The sequence below is a fragment of the Camelus dromedarius genome, chromosome 15 (assembly GCF_036321535.1).
Source record: "Camelus dromedarius isolate mCamDro1 chromosome 15, mCamDro1.pat, whole genome shotgun sequence".
In the NCBI taxonomy this organism is placed as follows: Eukaryota; Metazoa; Chordata; class Mammalia; order Artiodactyla; family Camelidae; genus Camelus; species Camelus dromedarius.
In genome coordinates, this window is record NC_087450.1 from 22,447,623 (window position 1) to 22,466,917 (window position 19,295).

A 19,295-nucleotide genomic window follows, 5' to 3' on the forward strand; every position below is an offset into this window, starting at 1 on the left:
TTTCTACTGAAAAGATAACTGTCATTCTTTTTTTCTTAAACATAATATGCCAGCTGCTTTTAGATTTACCTTTTTGTTTTGGCTTTCATAGTAAGTATTACTATATAGCATTATGTTAATATGCTAAGGTGTTGCTTTATCCATATTTATCCTTTTTGGAACTTATAGTTTGACTTATATCTGTTCCTTGTAATAGTTTTATCAATTCTTGAAAAATTTCAGCCATTATCTCTTCATATATTTCTTCTAACTCACTCCTCCTTCTGAAACTGACATTTTCAGCATGTCCCATTTGTCTCGTGCTCCATTTGGATTTTCTATCCTTCACTTTTTTCAGAATTTAATCTTAATATTTTCTTCTAACTTATTTTCCAGTTTACAGTCATCTCTTTCAGCTTTATCTCAACTTTTGTTAAGCCTATTTATTGAGTTCTTATTTTCAAGTTAGCTCTAGAATTTCTAGTTGATTCTTTTTTGTAGTTATAGATTACCAGTTTTCCATCCACATCCTCAATATTAGCATTTAATTCAGAGTTATTACAGTTATTTTAAATTCTGTGTCTGTTAGGTTCACTACCTAGTTCCCTATGGATCCTTTGTATAGTCTTTTTTTCCCCCTAAATTTCCAGTTACATCTTAATTTTTTTCCATGCCTGGTTATTTGATTAAGTGTTGAAAATTGTATATGACTATATTAACATACCTATAATCTCTAGGTGATGTTCTCATTGTCCAGATACATTTACCTTTACTTTTGACAGGCAGTTAGGGTAGAGAGATTAGCATTGTAGAATCTTAACTTTAATTCAATCTGAAATTAAAGTAGTTTGAATCTGGGCTTCAGTACCTGTGAGGACTTGTTTTTTCCAATTTTTATTTACTTTTATGGTGCAACTTCTAAAAATCCGTACTGAAGCCTGGGTTCATACCAGGGCAGCTCCTCCTGACCTCTAAATTGTGTCTTTTCAGATGTGTACATCTGTTAATATATCTCTCACACTGCATGAAATTTACCATTACCTTGATAGAAGCAGTCCCAGATACAGGACTCACCTCTATGGGCTTTCCTTTTCTTCCTAGAATCTTAGTATCTCTCCAGTGACTTAAAACTGGTATTTAAAAAATAAGTTGGCTCAGATTGTGTAATTGTTTTCACTGAGAGAATTGGTGTGAAACAATGCCATGTGCTATTAGTGGATAAATTCGTAACTTGTATATTTTAGCTTTCTATTCCTGACAGGTATTTCCTAGTATGTCTTTTATTTCTTTGAACATAATATGTGCAGCCGCTTCATAAACTGTGTCTGATAATTTCAGTATCTGATGTACATCTGTTTCTACTGTCTGCTCTTTTTGTTGGTTTTGGCTCCTACTGCTCCATTTCTTTTTGTGCCTTGTTACTTTCACCTGTGTATTGCATTTGTCCTTGAGAAAAGTACATTTTTTTGAGGCACATTCCACCCAAGAAGATTTACATTTGCTTCTAACTAGTCCATGCGAATGTGACTAGTGGAAGGCACTCTTAACCCAAAATAAAATTTGAAGTTCATAGAAACCTCTAGAAAACAAATCTACAGGAAGGCTGGCCACGGGCAACATTTATTCATGAATACTCCTTTAACTTCTCTGCCTTTTCTCACAGTTTTTCTCCTAGGACCTACAAGGCATTGCTTATGAATCACTTTTATATTAGATGCTCAATCCTTTGTGTCCCATATTAATGTCAGGGAGTCTCCTCTCAGATTCCCTACTATGGGCAGGTCCTAGGCCTTGACTGTCTCCCTTCTCTGCCCATAATGTATGTTGGAAAATTGGCATAAGCCCTAAAGGTGTAAGCAGCTCGGTGCTCATGTGTACAATTTTTATCTCTGTGTTTTCTTCTTCCCCACCCTTAGGTTTGTGCCTGCAGTTTTTGACCAATTTGTTAACTCTTGAATGACTTTAAAGGGATTTTGAAATATCTTATCTAGCATTTTCATTTTTTATCATTGGAAGGTTTGGTCTAAATTAAATTATTCATCATTACTGGAAATAGAAGTTCCCTGTCTTTTTGCTTTTAACGTATTGGGAAGAGAAAATACGCCCTTGCGAGGTGTACTTTGGGAATTTATTGAATTTCTTTTTGTCTGAATATATCACTTTATATATCCATTACACCCAATCAATAAACTTTAGCATTTGTATGTTTATAGCATTTAATATCATTATCTCTGGAATATTATATACTGTGTACTTTGGTATACATTTCCAATACATGTATGTTAATGTATTTTACTATGATGATGGATCTTTTGAATGTTTAAAAATATTTTTAACAGTTTTAAATTTACCTGTGCCAGGGGCAGGTGAGCAGGTTGATAATGAAAAGTGAAAATAGCTGAATAATTGTGAGGCTACAGAATCAGCAGTGGGATAGGATGTGGCTAGGGTATAGTGAAAAGGCTGGTAGGTTAGGAACACCGAGATATTTGGATTTTTGTGTCTTTAGGTCATGCAAAAATCTCAGCAATAAACCAGGTACTGAGTCCTAGTGTACATACTTGAATTTTGTTTCTTTCATGTGCCTTTTTTGATTAAAAATGTGTTACTAAAATGAGTTTTGTTAACTGTTGGTAAAGCCTTAAAAAGATGCATAACTGTCTTTTTTAAAAAATGAATTCATGGGGAAATATATTGTTATATGCAGATTTCCAGTGGAAACCTGCAGATGCTCACATAAGAAACATTCTTCCCACTCTTTTGAATAAACATGTTGCAAGGCCAGTACATTTGCATACCCAAGAGAATAATTGTTTCAAAGATATGGGCTGTGAACACATGTGGTTGTCTACCAGATTATGAACACGAGACTTGAGACATATATTTTTCAGGTGTACAGCTTGAGGAAATTATTGAATACTCAGCACAAATGCTATGTCTTGGGGAATATTTGGAGAAATGTAGGTGCTACTGTATTTTGAATAATCATTCCCTCTAGCTCTTGTTGTGACTGATGGAAAATTTATTTTATTTTCCCTTGACGAAGGGAAAACAAAATTGTAGCTATCTTACTGCATAGTTTGTTAAGCAATTTCCATTTTGTACTTACATTTAACAGATGTTCTGAAATGGTTAAGCCCAAAGAGCATGTTTCAACTCATGAGTTACTTATAACAAAGTAGATTCCCATTAGTTGGTTTAAAAAAAAATATACATATATATATATATAGGCTCATTGATAACATTGACACACACACACACACACACACACACGCAAGCATCTTTATAGGCCAGTGTAATCCTTTCTTTACGGGTGAGAAATTACAGCCACATACTAGGCCTGAATGTTTGATTTTTCATTTATCTCTAGTAATTAATTACAGTGGAGCTGACAGATGTTGAAAGATGTTTTGATATACATGAAGCTTAGCCGCTTCTGTAAATCTGAAGAAGTTCAAGTCCTCAACCTGTTAACTTCAGAGTCTGTTATAACTTATGCTTATTAAATTGGCTCCAGGTTTTATTTTTCAGAGAAGTCCTCAAATAACTCCTTTTCCAAGATATGTGCAGTGTTAGCCAGACCTCCTCGCAGAGAACAGCTCTTTCAAATTGTCATGGTATGACTGGGGCAAACATACAGCCTGGTTTGCTCATGCTAGAAGTAATTAATACTAGTGCACACTTTGTGCTCTCAAAAGGTGCAGATTTGGATGATAAATTATATGGCTACACTACATTTAAAAGGCCAAGATTCATAGTATTTGGAAGGAAGAAAAATTGGTGTAATATTACATATTCACATACTCTGCCCCTCACCAAGGAAAGTATTCCATTTGTTATCAAACGTTTTCCCCCTACTCTTTGGTTTGAAGGATGTCATTTCTGTTTTGTTTAGAAGTATATTCAGGGTGTTTTAGCTTGGCAATTGTAGAAAAAATTACAATCTTCTATAATTTAATTAAGGAATGCTATACACACTTATCTCAGGATTTCCAATGGTAGAGTAAGGAAACCTCTTTATGTTAATGCGTTTTAATGGTTAATCCTGCAAAAATTTACATTTATTCTTTCACTATTATTTGCCTATAAATGTCTGCAAATATAAATAACCTACAGAAGATATCTTTGATATGCCAACTAAATATATTTGTGCGGGGATATTACTCCTGTAGAATGCTGTCAAAAGTTTTATAGTAACTAGCGAATGATCTTTGTATTAATTTCCATATGTCATCAGTCATTTAATTCTTACTTTAGAGAAAGGTATGCTGTTCTTTGGTGAGATTTACAGATAACTACATCTATTTTCTAATTTGTTTTCTGTTTTATAGTAAAAATTTTGATCTTTAGTTTCTCTATTCTGGAAATTGGATGATTAGAAAGCTGATTAGACATCAGATCAGATGGCATGTAGGAGGTATATCACAAAGTTCTCACAGTCTTTTTCAGAGTGTATGTCTTGTGTACACTTGAACAAGCCAGAACTCTCAACTATTATAGGTGCTTTTGATGAGATGAAAAACATAGCAAGAACCACAAAGATTCATGAAAAAATAAGTTTTATGGAGCCAGATACATTTATCTGTATAGCCTGGTCTTAGCCTGGTCTTCTGTTCATCGATATGTAGACTACTTTTGTATAATTACAATCATATTTATGAGTTTATGAGACTAAAAGGGCCTCAATTAACATGTCCAGAAACTCTGTAGGTAATAGGAACAGTCATATTTTTAAAAAGATTTTAAACAAGGAAACTGAGCCATAAAAAAGAGTTACTAATAACCTTCAGTTAATTTTTTAAAATGTAAAGAAATCATTCAGGTCTGAAATCATTTCAGATAATTATAATTTTACTTTTTATTTTTTATTGTTACTATAAAAATATCAGAAATAATGTATTGTTTGTTCTGTTAGGGTAAAAGTCAGTAGCCACCTATAGCGTGTGTATCTTCTACCATTAGATACTAAGCTTGGTCAGAATTCAAAGTGAAACCTATGTGTTACTTTTTAAAATTTCTATAATTTGATTGTATCCTTTGTTAATGTTAGGGATGGATAAAAAAGAGAAGTACCATCTTTTAGTACGCTTATTTATTCTGTTTCCCACTCAATATTGTTTAGCTTTGGAGTATGTGTCAGGTGATAGGCAGGCTTATAATAAAGAAATTATATTATATTAGGACTCTTGAAATTTCTTCTAAATCTAGAAGTTAGGAATGAAAATGCTACATTCACTTTTTCTTATTTTTCCCCCATTGGAAGAAGGCCCTTGATTGCTAACTTTCTCATTGCCAAGTAACAAACTGTCCAGGTATCAATTTTTTTAAACAGCAAACAAGCATTTCTTTTTTCCTAGTCATGATCATTAGTAACTTTAAGATGATTTATCAGCTGTTGCTTTCTGTAATGCATAGCCTTAACTACTTGAAAATAGATGCTCACGCTTGGTGAAGTTATCCCCTAGCTTTCATGAACTTAACCGACATGTAGCTGACAAGTCTTTATAGTTCCACGGCAAGTATATGCCATTACTGGTGAATGATTTCACAATCTGTAATACCACACGTGGTTTTGAGATCTTAAATCTTGAGCATTCTCCTTTTGAGTCTCTCCTTTCCCATCGTGCTCAGCATGAGTTTCCTGGTAGTCCAAATTCCTGCCACACCTAGTGAGCTTCCCCCAAGTTTGTTTTGCTGTAAATGCCCAGAAACACCTCAGCTTGTGTCTTGTTACTGATGAATCACATTTACAAGGCTTTTGACTTTTTTTTAAGTTGAGTCTGAAATGGGAGATGGAAATCAAGGATCTGGCTATCACCCATATCAGAAAAGTGAGGCATTTCTAAGACAGGAAATACATAAAACAGTGAGGAGATTGTTGAGTAGGGAGGCAGATTTAGATAAAATTCAGATACTTTTTTATTCCTGACATGGAATCTTGGCTAGGTGTAATTACCATAGGTTTGAAATCAAGCTCTGCTCCACATCTTCAGGTAAATGATTTCCCACATATATGGTTTGCCTTTTAATAGTTTTTGATATAGTATCTGTAATTTTAAAACATCACTTTAATCCTCAAATTTGGTGATATATTTTTACACTACAGATTGCAGGAAACAGTGCGGGTTATACAATAATAACCCCCAAACAAGCAGGTATATTACAGAGAAACAGTAATAACATACAAGCGTGCCAGTTAACAATTTAAATGAAGTAGATACGTTTTTCTAACACCTAATTGAGTATCCCAAATCGAATGAAACCCACCTATGTTGAATTCTTGATTAAGCCCTACCTTTTGAGCTTCCTTCACAGTCTTGATTTGTGTTTACTCTAAGATAGACACTTTACTTCAAAGGTTAAATGTTTTCAGAAACCAGTTTTACATAGTTTCTAAATATTAAAGAATTACATAAATGTAAACTATTGTTTCCTTTCAAAATTGGTTTCACAAGAGCAGATAATAGATTTCCACTTTCAACTGCACAGCTAGATGTTTCTTTTATTTTTGAGTGTCCCTTCTCCTCAGCATTTCTTTCCACAGAATTTTGGAATTTTGTTCCTCTCATGTTTTATTGAAAAAGCTCTCTGCCATTATATCATTTCGTTTTCCAGTTTTATCCTTTTGTCTGAAGGCACATTGCAGCATGCCTGGTTTAAGGACTCTAGACAGTGAGAGAAATGGATAGCCACAAGAGTATCTCTAGTCAAGGTTGAAAGAGAGCACATAGCTTTCTAAACCGAACGCCGTGAATGGGGGACATTTAGGTTATTGCCATGACAATCCTAATTGTTGGAACTTTATTCTTATTATGGTCTTTATTCAGTTGGATTCACCCGAACAGCACACATAGACGAGCCACTTTAATTTCTGGGCTGGTTTTGGAGAACGTGTAGCCAAGAATCATCATCTTTTTGTTGCGATAACAAAACACACGGTCAAGGGGGGTCTAAATGGAATTGCATTTCATAGGCCTGCAGAGATCGGTATGAAGGAAGACACGCTCCCTTTGACCCCCGGAGGCTCTCTCTCACAAATGACGGGGCTACATTTTAAATTACAGGAGGTTCCAATTACTGTGAAATTATGGGGCTCTGTGAGCTCCCTCTATGGGCTAATTTAACGTCTGCAAATTATCTTTTGTCTTCTTCTTCTTCGTCTTTTTTTTTTTTTTTTTTTTTCCTTCTTCTTCTTCCCATTTTTCCCCCAACAAAGCCTCTGTGTGGCCTCTGGGATGGGGTGGCCGCCTAAGGGCCCTGAGGTTGTGCTCCTTGGAGCGTGTGCAAGATGGCTGCCCCAAGGCTGTTTGAAGCTGGCGCGTTTGAAGCTGCCGCGCGTGTTTGAAGCTGCGGCATTTGAAGCTGTCGGGCTTGAAGCTGGCGCGTGTGTTTGAAGCTGCGGCATTTGATGTTGCTGAGGACGTTTGTAAATTTGAGACAGACTTTAATATTGTTAGACGGTAGGGGAGTCCTTTTCAACCCCCTTTTCATTTTTTTTTTTTACTTGAACTTTTAAAAAAGTTTTATTTAACTTTTTTTTTCCCCCAACTATTTTAACTACTTATGTCAGCCGAGGAATGCTGTGATTCACAGCCATTATTGTAAGGAGGCTGTTATGTATTTTTAGTGCTGCTGGGACCATAGGAATTCTTGAGTGGCTTTGACTGGATACAACAATGTGGAGAATAATCCCAACTGTGAAAAGTGCTACTGTGGCCACCGAACAGTACAGAATAATTTTGAAAAAGGGCAGTCTCCTTGTTGCTTTTAGAAGAGGGCCGTGTATGCCCGCTGTTGCATTTGTAAGATTGACGAGTGTAGAGGTAGAACAAATGGATGTGAGAAGAAGTAGTTGGGGATGCAGAGGTGTAGGAATTAAATGTGCAGTTTTCCAGGAGCGAAGCATTTTCTAATTTCTTCCTATGATTTTTACTCCAATTTTTGTAAGAACTAGAGAGAAAGATGGATGTCGTTAGGAAATGAGACCACCGACCCTTTGAACAATACTGTAGAACCACATGGTGCTTTTAATGGAGAGCGTCTACTCTGACAACGTGAGAGAAGGGAATGAGTATTGCTGCTGTTGGAAAAGGAAGGAAAACAGATGGTTATCTTGTAGCTGTAGGTTGTGGTCTGGGTAACACGTGATTTGGAAGAACCCTAGGGGTGGAAGTGAAAAATGTGGAGAAGAATTTGGAAGGAATCATGAGTTGTCAAATCCAAAATGCACTGGATGAGAAACACTTTGGGTACCAAGTATTTCACTTAATTCCCAGCCTGGAGCAATGTCATGCAGTTGCATGGAGAGTTGAAGTAAGACATGTTCTGTTGTTTTCTGTTGTTCCTCTTCCGATAGTTGGTGTGGGTAAGAAAGCCACTTTGATGACCCTGCTGTCAGTGTTTCCGTTTGGAAGAAGAATGATCGCCCTCTTGAAAACTAAGTGATGGTTTCTTGGTATTGGTTATGTGTCAGAACTTGAACCTATTTACTTACATCTCCACCATAATTTTTTTTTCTTTGGGTAGAATACAAATTCTGTAAAATATGTATCTGTTTTTTCAGCCATATTTGGGTTGTATATCTACCCAGGATTGAGGGGTTTTGTTCAGTATTTCATTCATTTTAGCAAAGCTCTACAGTTCCTTCAGTTCACAGGAAAAGCTCTATATTAAATACATATCATTAAAATCAAGTTATTGCCTTTAATCTCTACAGAACTGGGTTTTATTCTAATAAATAATTTAAATGTGTGCTTTACCTACTTAAGAGTAAGATTTTCCTTGTACACTTTCTGAATGATGAAAATATTTCCCACTTATTCATACGGCTGGTGATCTTGGACTGTGTTTTCTTACAAATAATTGTTTTTAAGGATTTCCCTTCATTAGTTAAGGATTCCTAATTTTGTAGGAATAGAATTTGCTAAATATTTTCCCTTGTATTGTATTTTCTTGCATTTTCTACTCCAATTTACTACTAGCTTCTTCAATTGTATTCCTTTTGCTCCACCTGTCTTTTCCATTCTATTAGCTAATCATCTATTTTACAGCATTATTATTTTACCAAATTTTATTTAAATTTCATACGTGCACTGTTGACATCATTCATTGAGAACTGAATCCTTGCAGATTATCAGTCTAATGTACTAATAATTAATCTATTATAACAAATTATTTTATAAGTTATAAGGCATTAAAAACTAAGTGACATGGAAAATACTACATAAAATTATTGGCTTAGCATGTTTGACTGTTTTTAGCTATAGTATTTTCAGAACTTTGTTAAAAACTTTACGAAACTCAAGGAGCAAGGACATTACACACACACACATACACACAGGTCGTGCCGTGCATATATATGTATACTTGTTTATTTTTTATTGTAAAATTTTACTGATCAGTTCAGATTTTTTCTCATTCCTCAACTTCTCTAATAGTCATTTGATCCATATGACTGCTTCTTAAAGCCCAGAGAGACTTTTTACAGAAGATTTTCCTACTCTTCACCTTAGTATATAGTCCAGTAATGTACATTTGGTGACAGAACTGCTTGAGAATAAGTGAATATATATGCTTTAATGAGAACTTCATGCGTTTTATTATACATTTGTTTTAGCATATTCAAAGGGATAAATGTTGAAAATTGATATACCACATACAGTATGAAACTTCTGGAAAAGTTTAATCAATCTGGCTGCATGTTCCGCATCATTCTTGTTCCTTGCTGATTGCTTCTTATTTTTAGAATCTTTCATGGGATTTTTTTCCACACAGTTTTCTTTTTGTTGTTGTTTTCATTTTATTTAATTAAAATTAATTTCAGATAACTTTTCTTTTTAATAGAGTTACACTCATATGTGCTGCTTTCAACAAGCCCCACAAAATATAGGTTGTTAACCCAAATAATGATTTATCTTTGTTGCCTCTCTATCTTTCTTTCTCTAAGCTGAGTGTTCCATCCTATATCTGTTTTCTCTCCTACCAGTGTTCTTTTCCATCCTACCATGATGAAGTTTATAATTTGTATCCTGTGGTAGAGAAATAATGAGTAACTTCATGAGTGGGATCCAAGTTGAAAACAGCTTTTTCCCTCGTACAGCACCATGACTCTGTGTTTTTTTTTGGGGGGGGGTGAGGGGAGCAACTCTTAATAATAATATCTCCATTATAAAGCCAAGTCAGTGTGTTTAGCCGTTCATCCACAGTATCACATAGGTTTATTGATCAACAATTGCATTGTTGATTTTTCTTTTCTTTCTCTAAATGTTTCATCAGTTATCCTCTTTTAAAGGCAAATACTGATTAGAAATTTTATACATAAGATTAAAAATTTTCTTTTGTATTACTTATGAAAATCAGCTTAATTGAGTTATTATTTACATACAGTGAAATTTATTAATTTTGATTACATGATTCAGTGAGTTTTGACAAATATACTTAGGTATGTAACCTCCACCACAATCATGATATTGAACATTTCCATCACCCCCCAAAAATGTCTCTACTACTCTTTTGAGGTCAGTTTCCTTCTTTCATTCTCTGGCCCTGGTCCCCAGCAACCATTGATCTTCTTTCTTTGACTAGAATTTTGCCTTTTTTAAGAATTTTGTATCAATAAAATCATACAATGTGTGCTCTTTTGTGTCTGTCTTCTTTCACTTAGTGCAGTGTTTTTAAATTTCCTTCATGCTGTTGTGTGAATCAGTGGATCTTTTCATGATATCGCACTATATAGATACACCATAATTTGTTTATCCATTTGTCTCTTGATGATCTTTTTTTGTTCTTTCCAGTTTTTGTGACCATGAATAAAGCCACTGGAAAAATTTGCATGCAGATTTTTGGTGTGAACCTGTTTTAATTTCTCTTGGGTAAATATATAGTAATAGGATTGCATGGTCACATGGTACATATATGTTCAGGTTTTTGTTTTAAAAAATTATACTGTTTTCGGGAGTGGCTGTGGTATTTTGCCTTCTCACCAGAAACACAGGAATGTTCCAGTTGTGTATCATCTTCACCAACACTTGGTGGTGTTAGTCTTTTTAGTTTCAGCCATTGTAGTGAGTGAATATATTTTCTTTTCAACATTTTTTTCCTATTGCAATAATTTACTTCTGTTTTACCAACTTTATTATTACTAGTGTATCTACTGAATTGGATTATCTTTTAATTTTTTTCATATATTCTGTTCTTTGTAACCTTGTTCTTTTGAAGGCAACAAACATATTTTCATCTCTTGCTTTCTTTTAGTGTTTGGTAAAGGGAACTAAAATCCAAAAATATGAACTTATAAGTAGACCAGAGTCTTGAGTGAGCATGTTAATAGTTGGTTTTGCCTTTATCTTCTGATAGCTAGGAATATAACATTTGAAAGTTACATCTGACTTAGTTTTATTGATGTGTTTAGTATCATCGAAATTACAGATAGGATTGCAGAGTTTAAAAATAATGACAACCTGATTTTTTAGCAACTAGATTTTAAAATAAATTTTCATGTATCTTCAACAACTGAAGGATCACAATACAAGTCAGCCCTGTCATTTCCTAAAATGGCTCTGTTTTTGTTCTCTGCCTCATTAGAGAGCTTAGAGAACAATGTACCATTGTCTGTTAAAGAAGCCACTTTTATTTAACCCAGTATCTACTTACATTTGTCAGACTTGGTGATTTTTCTAACTTTTTTTTTTTTATAGCACTAACTGTTCTCAGATTTCTGGCTTTGTTCCCTGGGTGTTAAAAGGACAAGTAGTCACTTTGTTAAAATCCTTTTTTAAAAATCTAGTGTAAATGAGAATCATCATCATCTCTATTGGCCTATTCTTTTCCATATAAGAGTGTTTCATTTCAATATGTGCTGGGACTCTGATTTTTTTCTCTAAGGCTAAGTTACTACTTCAGAATAATTACTTGGCTAAGTAAGAATGCTTTTCACCAAAGAGTTTATATAACAATCAAACTGAATGTTAATGAGTTGCATAGCTTTATATTCTCTTTTATCAAAGAACCATACCTTATGAGTCAACTCTTATTTCAGAAAATGGTTATAAGATGCTCTTTAAACTTTGGTTAATGTGTACTTATCTTCTCATGATTTACTTTGTTGAGTTCTGTGTTTGAGGACAAATCAAATTTCTATACAAGCTTCTCAGTTTTGTCACTTTATAAATAAACGATATGATACTACAAGCTGAAATATAGTTGGTATTGAAATCATGAATTAATCCAACTTCTTGGGAAATTTACTTTTAGTTCATTGTAGAGTTTTCTGTTGAATTGAAGTTATTTTTTCATGTCATGTTTTCCCATAAAAACACACATTGGATACTTTTGATTTTAAATCTGGTGTTCTTTTATTGAAGAAAGACTTAGAGATGCAGATAATAGATTAAATAATGAAGCTAGAGAATTTGGATATTTTTGGTTATCGTTTACCAACAGTTTTGAAAATCAGTGTCATTTCCCCCTATTTCTATGCTCAGTTAATAATATTAACCCAGATTGTTAAATTTTACCTTAAAAATATTGTATATAAAGTATAGAAACTAGAATTATTTTTATATTTAAAGGAGAAAAGTTGAATGATGAAACAAGCTGGTGTCCAAAACAATTCAAAATTACTTTTACAAAGTTCATTGTAGTAACAATAGAATTATGCTTAGTATACTACAGTTGTTAAGATCAAAGATAAAGGAACACAGTATACAAAGTTTTTTAAGTGTTAGTATGAAAATTCAGGGGTTGTTTGTTAGTTAATATTCTATATTCTACAAACATCTTGGTTTTGTGGGGGAACTAGTTGGTTTAAATACTGACTTAAACATTTCCTCAAACCTGAGATTCGTTTATATCTTCAGCTCCTTCGTATTTTGGTTTGGAGTTAATTGTAAGTATTCCTAGTACCTGTTCTCAGTATATCCAACAGATGCCCAAACGTGCGTATCTTTTACATTAGATTTATTTTTAGTTCTCTAGAAAGTCAGACTATGTTTTCTAAGGACCATGCACTATGGATGTTTCTGTGTCAAAATCTCAGCAACCAGGGGTAATTCTGAGTATTTGAGTGCCCCCAGATCCCCAAGGAATTCTTGTATCTTACTCTTCTATAATAGATATCTTCTTAGTCTGGCCTAAATCCTCCCTGGCAATTTGCATCACAGGAATCCCCACATCTGTCGTATAGTAGGGTTGAGTCCCAGGGAATTAAGCTCTCCCCTTAGGAGCTATTGCTCCATTCATGCTACACAGAGGGAGGGCATTCTTGCCTTCTCCCTAACCCCAACCCCACTGCCTAGCCAGGAGAATTATTCTTAATAGTGTGTGATCCAGAAAATTGATTAACTGTTTCAATACACTGTGCTTTTTAAATGTGATTCTTGTAAACTAGAACATTATGGTATCATCCAATTTTAAATGGAAATCTTTCTGTGGGAATTTTTATATATGTGCTGTCTGATGATTTTTGAAAAGATGGATTTTGAATTTTATTTTGAGAATATCTCTAAGGAAAGGAAATCTGTGAAAGAATATTAATTTACCTCTTTTATTGAATGCAGATAAGCGGCTATTTTGCTTATTTATTTTCCATGCTCTACTTTGGATTATTTCATCATTGTCCTTGTGAAAAATTCATAACTTATTTATTGGCTCCAAATTATGTGTGTCAGAATTGATTTTAAAATACCTTTTTAGAATAATTTCTTTGAGTTAACTGCTTTCATGTTTCTAAGAAGTTAGAAAAATATATAACAAAAAGTCCCACTTAAGATACCATGAAAATGTAAAATGTCTTGATGTAACATTAACAAGAAAAAAACCTAGGGGAACTATATAATTAAAATGATAAAGTTTGCTGAGACCTAAAAGACAGTTTTATCAAATGAAGATGAAATATATTAAAAGATATCTATTTATCCTCTATTAATTCTTAGAATTGATATCACCTAATAAAAATCAGAGTAAGTTTTTCTTTTTTTATTTGCCACAGTAAATCTAGTGTTTAATTCTAAGAATGAACAGGGGCAAACAGCCAGTAAAATTATCTTTTAAGTTATAAAGCTACAATACTAAAGACAGTGTCATTTTGACAAAAACAATGGAAAAGAAGGAAATCAAGACAGATTCAAGTACATAAGACTTTATCGAGTTGGTATCATAAATCAGTGGAAGGATGGCCTATCTAAGATGTGGCCCAGGGACGATGATTTAACATGTGTAAAAAAATTACACCTAGTCTCACCTCATATCATATGCCAGTATAAATTACAGATGAGTTAAAAAGAACTGTAAAATAAAAATGAGATCTCTAGGAACTGTAAAAAATGGGGTTGATTCTCTGATTTAGTAATGATGAATAGTTTAAGCATATAAAATAATGAAAAAAATCACAAAGGGAAAAGCCATAGATTTGACTACAGTGAAAAAAATTAATAATTTCTGAATGACAACAACAACAACAAATCTGGTTTAAAAACCCAAGAAAAACTATTAGCAGCAACTGTGTCAGAAATTTTGTATCTTTATGGTCAAAGACCTCATGGAAGTTAATACATAAAATGCTTTTTTAAAAAAAGGAACAAGTACAGCTTTTAGATGCTTCATGAAAGATTTCTAACATAGTAAAAAAAAAAAATTCAGCTTAATTTGAAATCACAGATTCTTACCCATAACCGTACCACTCAAAATTAGCCAAACTTATATTTTGGTGAATATTTGGTGGATATTTTTGCAGTCTTTGTGATCTATCATACGTCCATCTATTAATTGACCTATTCATTTATTCATCCATATTCTTACTTTTATATCTATTTACTTAGCCATTCATTTGCTCATACATAAATGTGATATATCGTGATTTTTTTTTCTAAAAGAGATCATACTGCACATGTTACTTTTAATTTTTTCCAATTTGATATATTTTTAGTGTTTTCCCATGTTGTTACATATTCTTCTTCTACAACATACTAACGCTTTGCATAGTATTACAATGTGTGGATGTACCATGGCTTATTCAGCCAAGCCTTCATACCGGGCATTTAGGTTGTTAACAGTTCCAACAGTGACACACTAAACACCATTGTACAGATCAGATTATTTTCTAAGGGCAAATTTTGAAAGATTGAATTTGCTATTGGCAAATATTGCAGGTTTTTGTTGCATGTTGCCAAACTATTCCTCAGAAAGACTTTAACTTTTACCTTTCCATCAGCAATGCATCAAAAGTAATTGTTCTCACATTCTTACAAGCACTGGCCAATATAGTTAACGTTTTTATAGAAGTTAAAAAGAGTGGCAATATTATGCTTTTACTTTGCATTTTTTGACTAGAGTGATGAAATTTTTTTCTGATTTTTTATAGACACTCTTCTTTTGTGAATTTCCTAATCCACTCATTTTCTATTGACATATTAATCTTCTCAGTATTGATTTTTAAGTTCTATTTGGATTTAAGATAAATACGCCTTTTGATAATATAGGTTTTTGAAATACGGATACTTTTAAAAAATTTTTAATTAGCCAATTTTTCTCATATGATTTCTACTTTCATTGTCATGATTATGAATACGCCTACCAGATACCAGGATTATAGTAACAAAAATGAGAGGATATTTTGATTCATCTATGCCATTTTTCTCTAGGTTGATAGTTAAATCTTTCATTATGGAAAGCATGATCAATGGAATTTTTTAGTGTAGAGCCTTAGAGGAAAACTCAGGACCACCTGGTTTTTAATTAAAATAATTTCTGTGAAAGGATTATATTGTGAATATTACCTCCCACTGACTTCTATCTTAGTATTAAAAAATAGACTGATTGGAAGAATTGAATTGTGTTAAGATTTTATTTTTAATGTTACTGCTTTTATATACAGAGCTGAATTATTCTGGGTTAAATAATTATCAATATGCTATTTTAGCAACTTATCTGAGTTTTTGTTCTGGGAGGAAATTTTGTTCCTGAACATTTAAGTTTAGAAGGTCAAATTAAAGTAGAAGATATTGCTTTGATTTTTAGAGGAGCAGATCTATATTGATTAGGTAAGAAAATTTCAGAAGCTGAAGGAAGGAAGGGGAGCCATTCAACAGTTACTAAATAAGTAAATTGAAGGCATATAATAACTGCTATGAAAGGTCTTATACGGGTTTCTGGACCCAATTCCAATGTGTGTGTGTGTGTGTGTGTGTGTTTGTGTTGGGGTGGGGGCTTCCCATACAACACCTAGTAATTTTCAGACACCAGTATGGTGTCTGAGAATTCAAATTAGTTCTGACCCTCTACCCAGATAGAGTTAGATTCCACAGAATAAGGGCTCAGTCCTACAAGACTTTGGCACCCCACCTCAACCCCTAACACACACACTGCAGATGCCAGTGGCAAGCCCAGGTTGTTGCCTGTGCTTCTGGTGAAAATTGGAGGTTTTAACGATCCCCTCCAACTGCAGATGCCTATCATAAGTCCGATGTGTTACCCTATACTTCTGACTGACTGACTATAAATTAGAGGTTCCCACAAAACTCCTCCACAGGTTCAATTAATTTGCTAGAGTGGCTCACACAACTCAGAGAAGCATTTTACATACTAGATGACTGATTCATTATAAAAGGACACAACCCAAGTACAACTAGATGAAAAAGAAGCATAGCGCAAGGTATGTGGAAAGGGAACCCATGCCTCCTCCATTCTCCCCAAGTCTCAACTCACTCTTCAAACCCCAGCTGTTGGGACTTTATGGAGGCTCTATTATATAGCCACGATTGATCAAATCATTGACCATTGGCGACTGATTGAACCTCCATCCCCTCTCCCCTTGAGAGGTCAAGGGGGATGAGGTTGGTTCTTCTGGTAATCAGCCCCCTTCTTTAGGTGAGCTGTCAACATTCCTAAAGTCGCTTTATTAACATAACAAAAGATACCTTGATCACTTTCCTTACTTAAAGAATTTTAAGCTTTAGGAGTTCTGTGCCAGAAGTGGGATGAAGACCAAATATACATTTATTACAAATCACAATATCACAAAAAGTGACTTCCTGTTATTAGGGAACTTACAATGCGAAGTTAATAATCAATAGGCTGGTGAAGAGGCATTCCAGGATGCCTGAGTTGGCTTTTTCTAGTTAATGTAGTTTACACAATTCTCTCCACTCCATTTTACTGATACTAGCTTATTACTAGTCTTGCAAGTGTTTCAGTTTGAAAGAGTATCAATGCCCTAGCATCACAGTACATTTTAATCACTTAGATCCTTTTCAGGAGTGCAGATTTTGATTCAGTAGGTTTTGTCTGGGGCCTGAGATTTTGCATTTTTATCAAGCTCCCAGGTGAAATCAGTGTGCTAGTTCAGTCTCCTGTTTGAGTGGCAAAGTTTGAAAAATCTTGTATTGACATCTCTAATTCTCCATAAATAAATAGGTAAAACACATGAAGTAGTTAAATTACAATACAGTGAAATGGGTAAACATGTTCTGAGGATCAAGTGGAGTCCACTATCTGGACTTTAAAAGATCATGATAACTCGTAGATTTAGATTAGGTTAGGGGAGTTCGTTCCAGGAGAAATAGATGCAGTGCTGCTGGTCTTCACCTGACACCCCTTGTAATAAAGTCTTTTCTTTTTTCCTTTCAACTTTATGGAGATGCAGTTCACATACAATACACATAACCACTTCTTGAGCCTTACGTGGTTGTGAGTTCCCAGTATTAAGAAATTGATAAGCATCATTAACGAGTAAACATACTGAGCCACAATCAACCATATGGAACTATACACTTTGCCCGCCACCCAAACTCCTTTTTCAGTAATGATCCCCTTCCCCTGGTGTAAGTTAGCAAGAAATAGGACAGTGCATCTCTTAAGAACCTCTTTTGTTGGCTTCCTTTCTGAGAAGGAGAAGTATACAGTTAGCATTAAGGTTTTCTGGAACTGTTGTCATGGGTTTGGTGACACAACAGGTTGAGAAGAGCCCGGTGGGTCAGATGAGGGATTTGTTTTGAAAGACAAGGGATACAAGGAGCCAGAGCTGGAGCTGGGGGATGGATTCCCCAATAGATGGACAAGGCCCACAAAGGTGAGAACCACCCCAGAGCTGCATGTTGGTAAACTGAAAGCCAACTTGGACCTTAAACGCTGACCTCATTCATTGTCTGTGTACAGTGAATTATAACAGTAAATCATGTTCCACGTAGAAAATGTGGAAGTGATACAAAACCATTTAAAAAGTCTACGATATGCTTATAAGAAGGATTCACGCCTGCTGTTTTTTATTTTTGCAATCTTTTGTGTACTTTACTTGCTTAATGTAACTAAAGTTAAAAATAAAATAAAAATATGATATATCATAATATTATAATAACACTATTGCATAAGAATATATCACCTTTATCACCATATCAATCCATAATTAGTTTTTTAAATTTATCCTCTTTTTTTGGTGAGAATTTTAGAAATTAAATGTTATGAAACATAGGACCCTATAATATCTGAAGGTAATGACGTATATGATAACTGTGAGTTATCTAGATCTAGAGAGAGTAGTGCAAGGCTTTAGGTTTTTGTGTTTCATTTCTGCCAAAGACTGTTTGGGGAGAAGCAGGGAGACACAGCTTAGGGCAGTGCTTGCCTGCTAGCCCAGATTTCACAGATAGGCTTGACCCCATTTCTGCCCTGTCTGGGAACTCAGACACAGCTTTGTATTTGATATAAAATGTTTAAACTCTGCTTGAGTACTATTGCATTAGAAGAGTGGTTCATAGTTTTCTTTCCTCAGACTAGCAAATATCATATGGAGTCCAGACAAAGTTGACCAACATGTCTTAAAAGAACAGCCGTCCCTAACCAATACTTTGAGCACTTATTCTCCTAGATTATTAGCTGCAAAGGTAACATAATCCTTTGGGATGTATTTGTCATGTTTAGATTTTTGGCCATCCATGAAGATGAATTGTTGCTATTATTTATGGTTATTGATATTACAGGAAAATGCTACTTTATAGACTCTGAACCTTTTCTTATATTTTACAGTTTTATAACTAAAATTTTTGAGAGGCCAACGCTAGGTTAATGATCAAACCATTAAAGCATGACTCTGTGGGGCGCCTTGCCTCTTACAAAGATATTTAGTGCTAAATATATAGGGTTCCCTTTTGCGAAGCACCAAAAGGGTCATTTTCAAGTGAGAAACCTTTTTAATCTCAATTTTGCCGTCTGAGAATCACCTTAAGTGTTGCCCAGTTCAAGGGCATGCATTATAGCCAACCCAAAGTAATAGAATTCACACTCTTTCTCTAATATTAGAGTGTATATTCTTTTCTTTGAAAAAA

The 19,295-nt window shown here is 34.3% G+C and overlaps 1 long non-coding RNA gene across 1 annotated transcript in view; it reads left to right on the forward strand.

Annotated features, from left to right (window-relative positions):
* LOC105097232 (uncharacterized) overlaps nt 1-19,295 on the forward strand; it is a 474,053-nt gene that overhangs the window by 47,080 nt on the left and 407,678 nt on the right. The gene's annotated exons all lie outside the window — the stretch shown is intronic.